This window comes from Onychostoma macrolepis, chromosome 20 (assembly GCF_012432095.1).
Source record: "Onychostoma macrolepis isolate SWU-2019 chromosome 20, ASM1243209v1, whole genome shotgun sequence".
In the NCBI taxonomy this organism is placed as follows: domain Eukaryota; kingdom Metazoa; phylum Chordata; class Actinopteri; order Cypriniformes; family Cyprinidae; genus Onychostoma; species Onychostoma macrolepis.
This window is the reverse complement of record NC_081174.1, coordinates 21863973-21872962: the sequence shown is the minus strand read 5'-3', so window position 1 is coordinate 21872962 and position 8990 is coordinate 21863973.

Below are 8990 nucleotides of genomic sequence, written 5' to 3'. Positions count from 1 at the left end.
ATAGCCTACTCATTTTCACGCAATGCTCATGTTGTTAACATTAATAATTTGAGAATAAAGTATAACAATAATAATAATTTGCACAGTTAGATGTGATATGAGATAACCGATCGTTAGATTTAATTACCATTGGTAGCGTGATTTATTGTAATTTTTTTTCCTCAGTTGGGCAGAACAAACGTTGCAGACTTGTTACTTACTTGTTCACCATGGCAATATTTGGTGAAAATTCTTATTTGGGTCATATATTCCAAGATGTAGGCTAGAATCTGTGATTCCTGAGTACAGTATCCACACCAGTGCGGTGACTGACTGCCACACATTCACTTCAAAACATTAGATTCATCCGCGCTGCAGCCGGATCACAACCCCACGCACGGCAGATAATTCCGCACAGAGCTGCAATTCCAGGTTTTCAAACAGAGATGGCGACAAAGAGGCAAAACTTAAGGACTGCAGCTTTAAGTATTAAGTACTAACTGAGCACACAGCTAAGATCATGCTTTGAGTGTGTATAGGATATGTTAAATTACTGGATGCATTAAACTAGTCAGTGTAAAAGAAGTGTTATTAATAGAGTTCATATAAAGTTCACAAGGCCAAAAGTTCCCATTTAGTTGAAGAAACGAGATAATCTTTCTTGATTTAAACCTTCATACAGTTTTAAATCATCCTGATGGGTTGGATATTCAGACTCTTAACCTGTGAATGCCTGTGAAAGTCAGAAAAATGCAGCTCTTATAGGTCAATCCAGAAGAACACTGAACATGCACTTTAAAACTCGACAGTAGGAACGTCAGTGTATTAAACGTGTAGTTTTACGGAGATCTATTTCCCTCACAACATTCAAATGACTGTCGCTGAACCTGCATTCGTTCTTCTGTATTTCACATCATGAAAAGCTATACAAAACACAGCATGGATTCCATTTCTGCCGTCCAATAAAGGGAATACTGTAGTACTGTACTTTTAAGGCAAGGTCTGAATACTGCAATAATGAACTGCCAGTCACATTTAGATATACGTCGCTTGTCCTCTTAATGTTATCCTTTACGAGTACATGTTTATCAGCTGCAGACGGTGCAGCGATGCTGCCTTGTAGTAAAAGAATGCTTTGAATGCTTCGCATTGACGCAGACCAGACCTACTCCTGTCAAACTCTCTCAATTTGAGCTGTTAATTATACAGCGCTGTGTAGCTGTACACGAGCAAGCCATCGGCTCTGAGAGGGCTAAATCATTTTACTGTGGATGTGCTGATTCTGATCTACCCACTTACCACAGTCACAACCATAACTTTAAGGTCACTGTGAAAGGAAAATACATCCAATAAGACATTTAACAATCATTCTCTTTATAATTCCCAGTGAGTGGGCACTTGTGGTTTTGATGCCTATGTTGGAGCCTGTCCTGGGTCTTTATATCTCTTTTATAGGCAGAAGGTTTCATTCACTATAGCTGATTGTGTGTTAAGACACTGAATCTTTCCAAAATGTACTTTATATTCCCATTCACACTCATCTGGAAGCGGAAAGGGTAGGAAACATAAACTTTGCATACAACATCTATGCCAGTGCCCGAGAACGTTACAGGCCACAAACTGCCTGGTGGCTAAAAAGGCGAATGTTTAGATGGAAAGAAATATGAAATTTCTTGGGTGGAGCTTTGCATCAAGCACTGAGACTCATTCAAATAAAGAGCTCTTTTTGTTGGCTCTTTTCAAAGCCCGGCAAAGAGCATGCTTAATCCAGCATTCCTTTAAAACTGGGCTCATGTAACGACATTTAGGCAGGGGCCGATATAAGCAGTTTAACTTTGAGATCTAAATCTCTGGAGCTTAGCCAGTGAAGACACTGTTCACTGTTTAAAACCTCCAACAGCTAAAGTACAAAGTGACATGAAATTTAAAACTCATAGAAAAAAAATGAAATTAATATCAGGGCTCGACAATAAGGACTGCCCGATGGCCCGGGGCCAGCGTGAAAGACGTTCGGGACAGTAGACGGATTTGTCGCTTGCCCGATCGTCGTCGCGAAATTTTATCATTTACATGTGTTAATTAAAGCCTTGTTAACTTAAAAATTCAAGCGATTAAAAAGCATTTCTGCGTGAAAGACAACTCCATTCAGTAGTAGGCTTCTCGCTCGCTGTCAGAGGCGGACAAAGTACACAACTTCCTTACTTGAGTGAAAGTACAGATACTACTGGTCAAATACTACTCCACTACAAGTGAAAGTTGTAAAGACAAATTTTTACTTAAGTAAAAGTACGGAAGTACATGTTTTTAAAAGTACTTAAGTATCAAAAGTAAAAAGTAAATCCATTGTTTTATTGTCGCATTGTTGTATACTTATAATACCTTATGCCACTAATGCAACCTACTGAATACACTGATTAGCTTGTATTATCTTTGGAATTAAGAGCTTTTATGTTACCAAACCTATAGAAATGGAACAACTGAATGAATATAATCATCTTTATTTTTTTATTTAACATCAGGAGTGTTAACTACATTGAGCTCATTTTAATACTTGTTTAAAAGTTACAAAGTTCTTTTTCAAAGAGATATTGAAGTCTATGATATGGTTCATTTTAGGCAAACAAAGCAAACATTGAAAAGAAAACAAACCTTTAGTCTCTTCAGAAAACTGGAACATACTCTCTCAGTATGGCCATGGGTGTGCAGGTTGCGCCAAAGAATCGTCTTTTTGAATTTTGCCATCAACTGATCAGTGTTTATAAAATGCACAGAAATCAGTGAACTTCACAACATGTGGCTAGGGTTGGGCATTGTTTGAATTTTATCCATTGCGATTCTGATTCTGCTTATTGATTTCAATTCTTATTGATTCCCAGCTTAGATTCCAAAGTTTTCATTTAACCTACTTTTTGATCATTTGTTTGCACAAAAAAAAAAAAAAAAGCATTTATGTGCAGTGTTTTGACAATAAAATAATGTTCAGATTCATATACTTCCCTGGCCAGTTTTTAGCAGCAATTTACCAGTAGGCCTAAGTTTATACATATATATATATATATATATATATATATATACTGTATATTAGTAAAGTGAGGGCAGCGATTTTTGACAGATATATTAGCCTACCATTTGTATTGCCATAGTTCAACTACAAAAATCAAACTATAGTTAATATAATAAAACTATGGTAAATTTGTGGTTACTGAAGTTTTACTACAAATAGCATATGGTTACTATAGTGAGATAATAGTAAATTTGTGGATACTGTGATTTTACTGCAAATACCATAGTTATGGTTACTATAGTAAAAACATGGTTAATTTTCCAAAGGGCTTTAATGAGTTAACACATTCCTTTTTAGAGTGCTTTTAGCTGTGCAGTAGCGCGGACGTTTACATTAGTTTAGCGGGGAAGATCCAGATTTGCCAGATTTGCGCATAAAAAATCAGCAAAGCTAGGCAGAAAACTGAAAACTGCAGGCTTAGAAATACTGTAACACTTGGCAACACAGGAAGGTCCTGGCAGATCGCAGGCCGGATTTTCGCAGAAAAAAAGGGTTCAGTGAATCTGAAAATGCACACACTGTAAAAACTGCTAAATATAACGACTTTCTACTTGGGGACCTTGATATAAATGTAGTTGAGTAAAAAGTACGATATTTGTCTTTCAAATGTAGTGAAGTTAAAGTCGCAAGTTTCCAGAAAAAAAATAATACTCAAGTAAAGTACAGATACTCAAAAAGTGTACTTAAGTACAATACTCAAGTAAATTTACTTCGTTACTGTCCACCTCTGCTCGCTGTGTTCTGTTCTGCACTGAAAAAAATTTGGAGTAGGATTTACTTGAAAAAAGTTGAAAATGTGAGTAATTTCAATAGAATTCCCAAGTAAAAACTAAACACAAAGAACTGTAGCTTTAATTAGAAAATCTTAAGTAAAGTTTACTTGGAATTTCCCAGTAAATTGAATTGACTGTTTGTTTATATATTTTACTACACAATAATCCTAGTTATTTTATTTAAAATTACCAAAGAAAATAAGTAAATTTAACATTGCCAGTTAGAGTTTGATGAGTAATTTCTACGTAATTAGTTTAAGTCAAATCGGCCATTTTCAAGTACATTTCACTTAATCACGGTTTATAAACTTTATTCAAACAACATAGCACTAAATATAACCATGCCATTAAAGCATGTGGTTAATTTACGCACATATAAATAAACAAGTAGACAGCTTGTTATCCTTTCTAAGATAATACGTCCACTCAATAGAATTATTACCGAAATGAACTCAGAGACATCAATACCTGGTACACCATACACAATGATGGTAACAATCAGTGGTTATTGTTTGAGTATGAATGTGTCATTCTGAGTAGAAAATGAACTCCATATGTCACAAAATAGTAAGTTACTAAACCTAAACTCAAAAGCTACCATAAAATAGTGTAAATACAACTCAAAAACAGTGAAAAGTGTAACCTTTTTAATTATTCATGCCCCAGTGCATGATGGGAAAAACGGTAGCATAACTTTGGTATTTATTTAAAGAATCCTTGTAAACATAACAAACAATTTCAGGTAAAATATACTTATAAGTTCAAATTTTAATTTCTACAAGCATAAATTGAGTACTAATATAGATTTTACTCCTTTTTTTAAAAAAATTCTTGCCTGAACTAAATAATTTCATGTAGAAATTACATATGTTTTTATGTAGTATTTAAAATCATTTTTATCAGTGTGTGTGAACAGCGCGCGCACGGACAGCCGAGTCTCTGACACGCGCGAGCCGCCTGAATGGGCAAATACATACAAAAGTATGTCAAAATACCCATCTTGGCAAGCAACTTTGTAGCTTTAACAATGATCGATCTAATTTATACACTGGAGTCCAGATGCACCGATCGACCGGACATATTTTGTTTTATTTCAGACTATCTCTGTCCCGTGCTTGCACACAAATTGCACTGCAATCATTTTCCCAAATGCCATTTGTGTGGAAATGTTACGTTATTATTATAATTAGTCTGTAAACGGCCGTTAACAGAGGCCAGAGACGCTGAAGACGAACGCAAAGAGGAAAGAAATACTGTAGCAGTCAGGTCAAAATCGCTGTTCACACGATGCGCGAAATATGGGAAGAAAATCCAAATATTGAATTTTATATGAATGTTTCTGAAGGTTTCTTTTCATTTTGTCTCCGTATAATGCATTTAAATCAGTGTTAATATGCGCAGCGCTGCTCTGTTTACAGTGGTAACCAATGAGTTGTTCTATAAAAACTATAGCCTAATTGACAGCATACACAATACACAAAATTCTTTTTTTTTTTAGATGCATAACAAAAATGATTTACATAATAAAAAAATGATTAAACATTACAATTCCCCCGATCTGGACAAAGTTACAGATGTTCTCTCACTTAAACAGCTCCAAATAAAGTGCTCCGTGACTAGAAAGAGGTAGAAATAACAATTAACTGAAAAGGAGTTGCTGTATATAACCATTTATAATCATAAATGATTATATGTATATAATCATTTCCCACTGTTTCTTAAAGTGTCATTTTTCACTAACCTTATTAAATGTGTTATAATAAGAAACTGTAGAGCTGTTACCATTCAAATGAAATGAAATCTTTTTCACTGCAGCAAACACAGAAGCTGCATCTGAAGTGGCATTAGATGTATTTACACAGACGGTTTTATGAAGCTGAGGTGCCATAAATGCATTTACACTGCAAAATTTTGAGTGCATAAAGAAATGTATAAGATTAATGTTTTAAATATGTTTTAAACATACAAATAATAAATGTTTGGAAAAATGCAATGATAGTTTTAAATATGAAACCAAACTATTAGGTGGCGGCAAATGACTGTTTGAATGAGTGAGTCATTTAGTCCTTCAACAGATTCATTCAAACGGCTGATTCATTCAGAAACGAGGCAAGTGACTCCTGTCTTAATGAATGGGTTACTGAATCGTTGACTCACTTGATTCGTTCAAAAACGTGGATTCGTTCGATAACGAAACACCGCCGCTGTGTTGCTCGGAGACACAAAACAGTTCTGCTGTGGCTTTGATTGAAACTGTTTTCATCAGCGAAATTGAGCAAAAACAGTCAATGTTGTGTCTGAAATGTAAGTCAATTCATTTAACTTCTTGTTTGTCAAACTACTATTGTATAAAAGCACATTGCAATCGTGTTGAAACATTGGTGGTGCAGTTTATTATAATAGAGATCAAAAACAATGATAGTAACTATTTTTTGTGTGTGTCAGGGCCAGTGAAAATGTTGGCAAGGCAAGTAGAAAAAAATCCTTAGCGTTGATCCCTGAATAATATGTAGGCTAATAATTATAATACATAAAATGAAATTCATTTAGCATTTTTTAGGAAGCTATTTGAACATGGATCAAATTCATACCAGACTTATGTTCTCATCATAGTCCTACTTCTCGTATCATTTCATATTGCTCACAACATTATTCTATTAATAAAGTATGGTTTTAATCACTAGAAGAAATTGTGATTTTTAAAATAACCTAATAACTGAAGGTAATATCCTGGTAAACCACATAGAGACATAAAGATTTTTATGAACTGGTTCTTTTTTATCAGTCAGTAAGAAAGATTCATAAAATAGACTCGCATTCACTCGTGAGGTAGCAATTTGAATGAAAATAAATGAGTCAGTGAATCGTTTCTAAATTCACAGCTGAGTTCACAAGATGGAATGTTCCTTTCTACAAAAAAATTGTGAGAAATTTTAACTACTTCTACAAAATGATGAATAAAAAATTTACATTAGGTATTTTTTTTTTTATAAATGCTGTAAACTGAAACGCTACATTCTATCATAATTGTACAATACCGTCGTACTTTGTACGTGCGACTTTAGTTTTATTGTAAATATATACCAAAAAACAAACATACAAACATTCATTTCGACACCTTTACAGTCAAAACAGATGCTGGATCTACTGTGTCCACAATATTTTCTCATTGACACAGTCCTAACTTGAAAACTCTGGGATTAAAGAAGTTTCTAAATTTCCCACTTTTACGAAATTATGACTTGTCATGGCCTTTATGTGCGCTCAACTCACTCACATTGTGTGACTGGTTATTAATAAGAGTTAGGGTTTGGCTGTATAAATAATTTCCAACAAAACATTCAGAATAATATTCAAATTGAAACAAGTTTATTCAAAATACAACACCTTTGTTTATATAAATTAAATTGCTGCAGTCCAAAATCCAATCCAAAAATGTCATATCATCAAAGTGCACAGTTACTGTTATTAAAAGCAAAAGTAGTTAGATATGCACTCAATGAACTCAAGTGTATTTTTATCAAGTGATTCTATAATTTGTCAACAAAAAAATTTTGGTGCCTAAATGTCTCATTTTAGGAGTGAATGGTTCCCTAGTCAGTTGTATCCTCTGGAGCTCTCCTGTGATAATGAAGACATGTACATTAAAAACCATAATATTATTCAATTCTGTTTTCTTGGTTTGCCGGCAATCTGTAATTAATGAGTTTGGTTTTGAAAGCATTTGTGGGAGAGGGGAGAGATAGAAATGATGAAAAGCAGCAGAACAGTATAGTCTTTGTTCAGTGTTATGATGCCCTGTACATTCCTTTTCTGTATGACACTAAAGACCCCGATCAGCGTTTTCCCCTCCGTCACCCATCATCTTCTGTCTCCTTCCATCTGTTTTTCCCTTCCAGGTTCCCCTTAATCCTGCACCCATACATTCCATACAGGCACATCGGTCTGTTTAAGGACCTTTATGGAGCTCATAGTCTTTGAGTTATGATCCATATTGTTTTCAGTAGCTGCAAATTCCCAGGATGAGCAAGGAGGATAGGAAATATAAAACCTATAAATTTGTTTTCTTTAATGTGTAGCGGTTTCAGTTGTGCTCACATTTTTAACCTTTTATGAGAATGTGCATTAGAAATGTGCAATGTGTTTTATGGTCAAAACAACGCTTCCTGGTCTGATCCAAATGGTCCACTAAGGTCTCTTTGCACCCATACATTTTAGCCCCTGTTGTCTTTTTGTTTCTCCATCTACTATAAATCGAAACATCTCTTATGCACTTATTTGTAAAAAAAAAAAATACAGTAAAAACAGTAATATTATGAAATATTATTAGTTTACTATAACTAATTGTCAGCAGCCACTGCAGTCTTCAGTGTCACATAATCCTTCAGAAATCATGCTGATTTGATGGTCAAGTAGTATTCACACTGTTTTATCTTCAGGGTTAGGGGTGGGTGGTATACACATGATTAACCGGTAGAAATTTGTCAACCTGTAGATATTTTGGACTACTGTCTTTATAGCAGTTACATGTCATGAGTAAAAATAGTTTGGTTGCTGTGCTACGTGGTCACGAAAACGCATCGTTTGCATGCATTTTTAAGATTTGTGGTTTAAAAACAAGAGATTTTAAGCCATTTTGTGTGCTGTCAGAGAGGCTCGTGCAGGTGAAGACGGTGCTCATAGTGCGCAGGAGTTTTGAATAGGAGTGTTGAGTTATTTTTGCCAGTTTATAGGCCTTGAACGGTTAAATACACGCACTTGTATGTGTCAAAATGCCCGTCTTTGCAAGTATCCTTGTAAACACAGTAATTTAGTTCTTAAGTGAAAGCAAACACAAACAGCTGAGGAAGAAAACACGTGCATAACAGTCGGAACCGGGCAGCTCTTAAAGTGACAGCAGTCTAATATTCCTGCTGTGTGTCATTCATGTTAATCAAACAACAAAACAGAGAAAATATCTCACTGCTCTTAACGAAACCACTTTTGTAACTTTAAAAAGAATAATTTACACAGTGAAGAATATGCAGTGTTGTTATATATATTGTTATCGTGAAATAAAATGACTCATTTCATGATACATTTAATTAAAATGGTAAGGGCTGTGATGCAAATGTAGACTATTCGTTGGCAGACTATTCCATGCAACATCTGTATGTCATAGATAGGTAAAATTG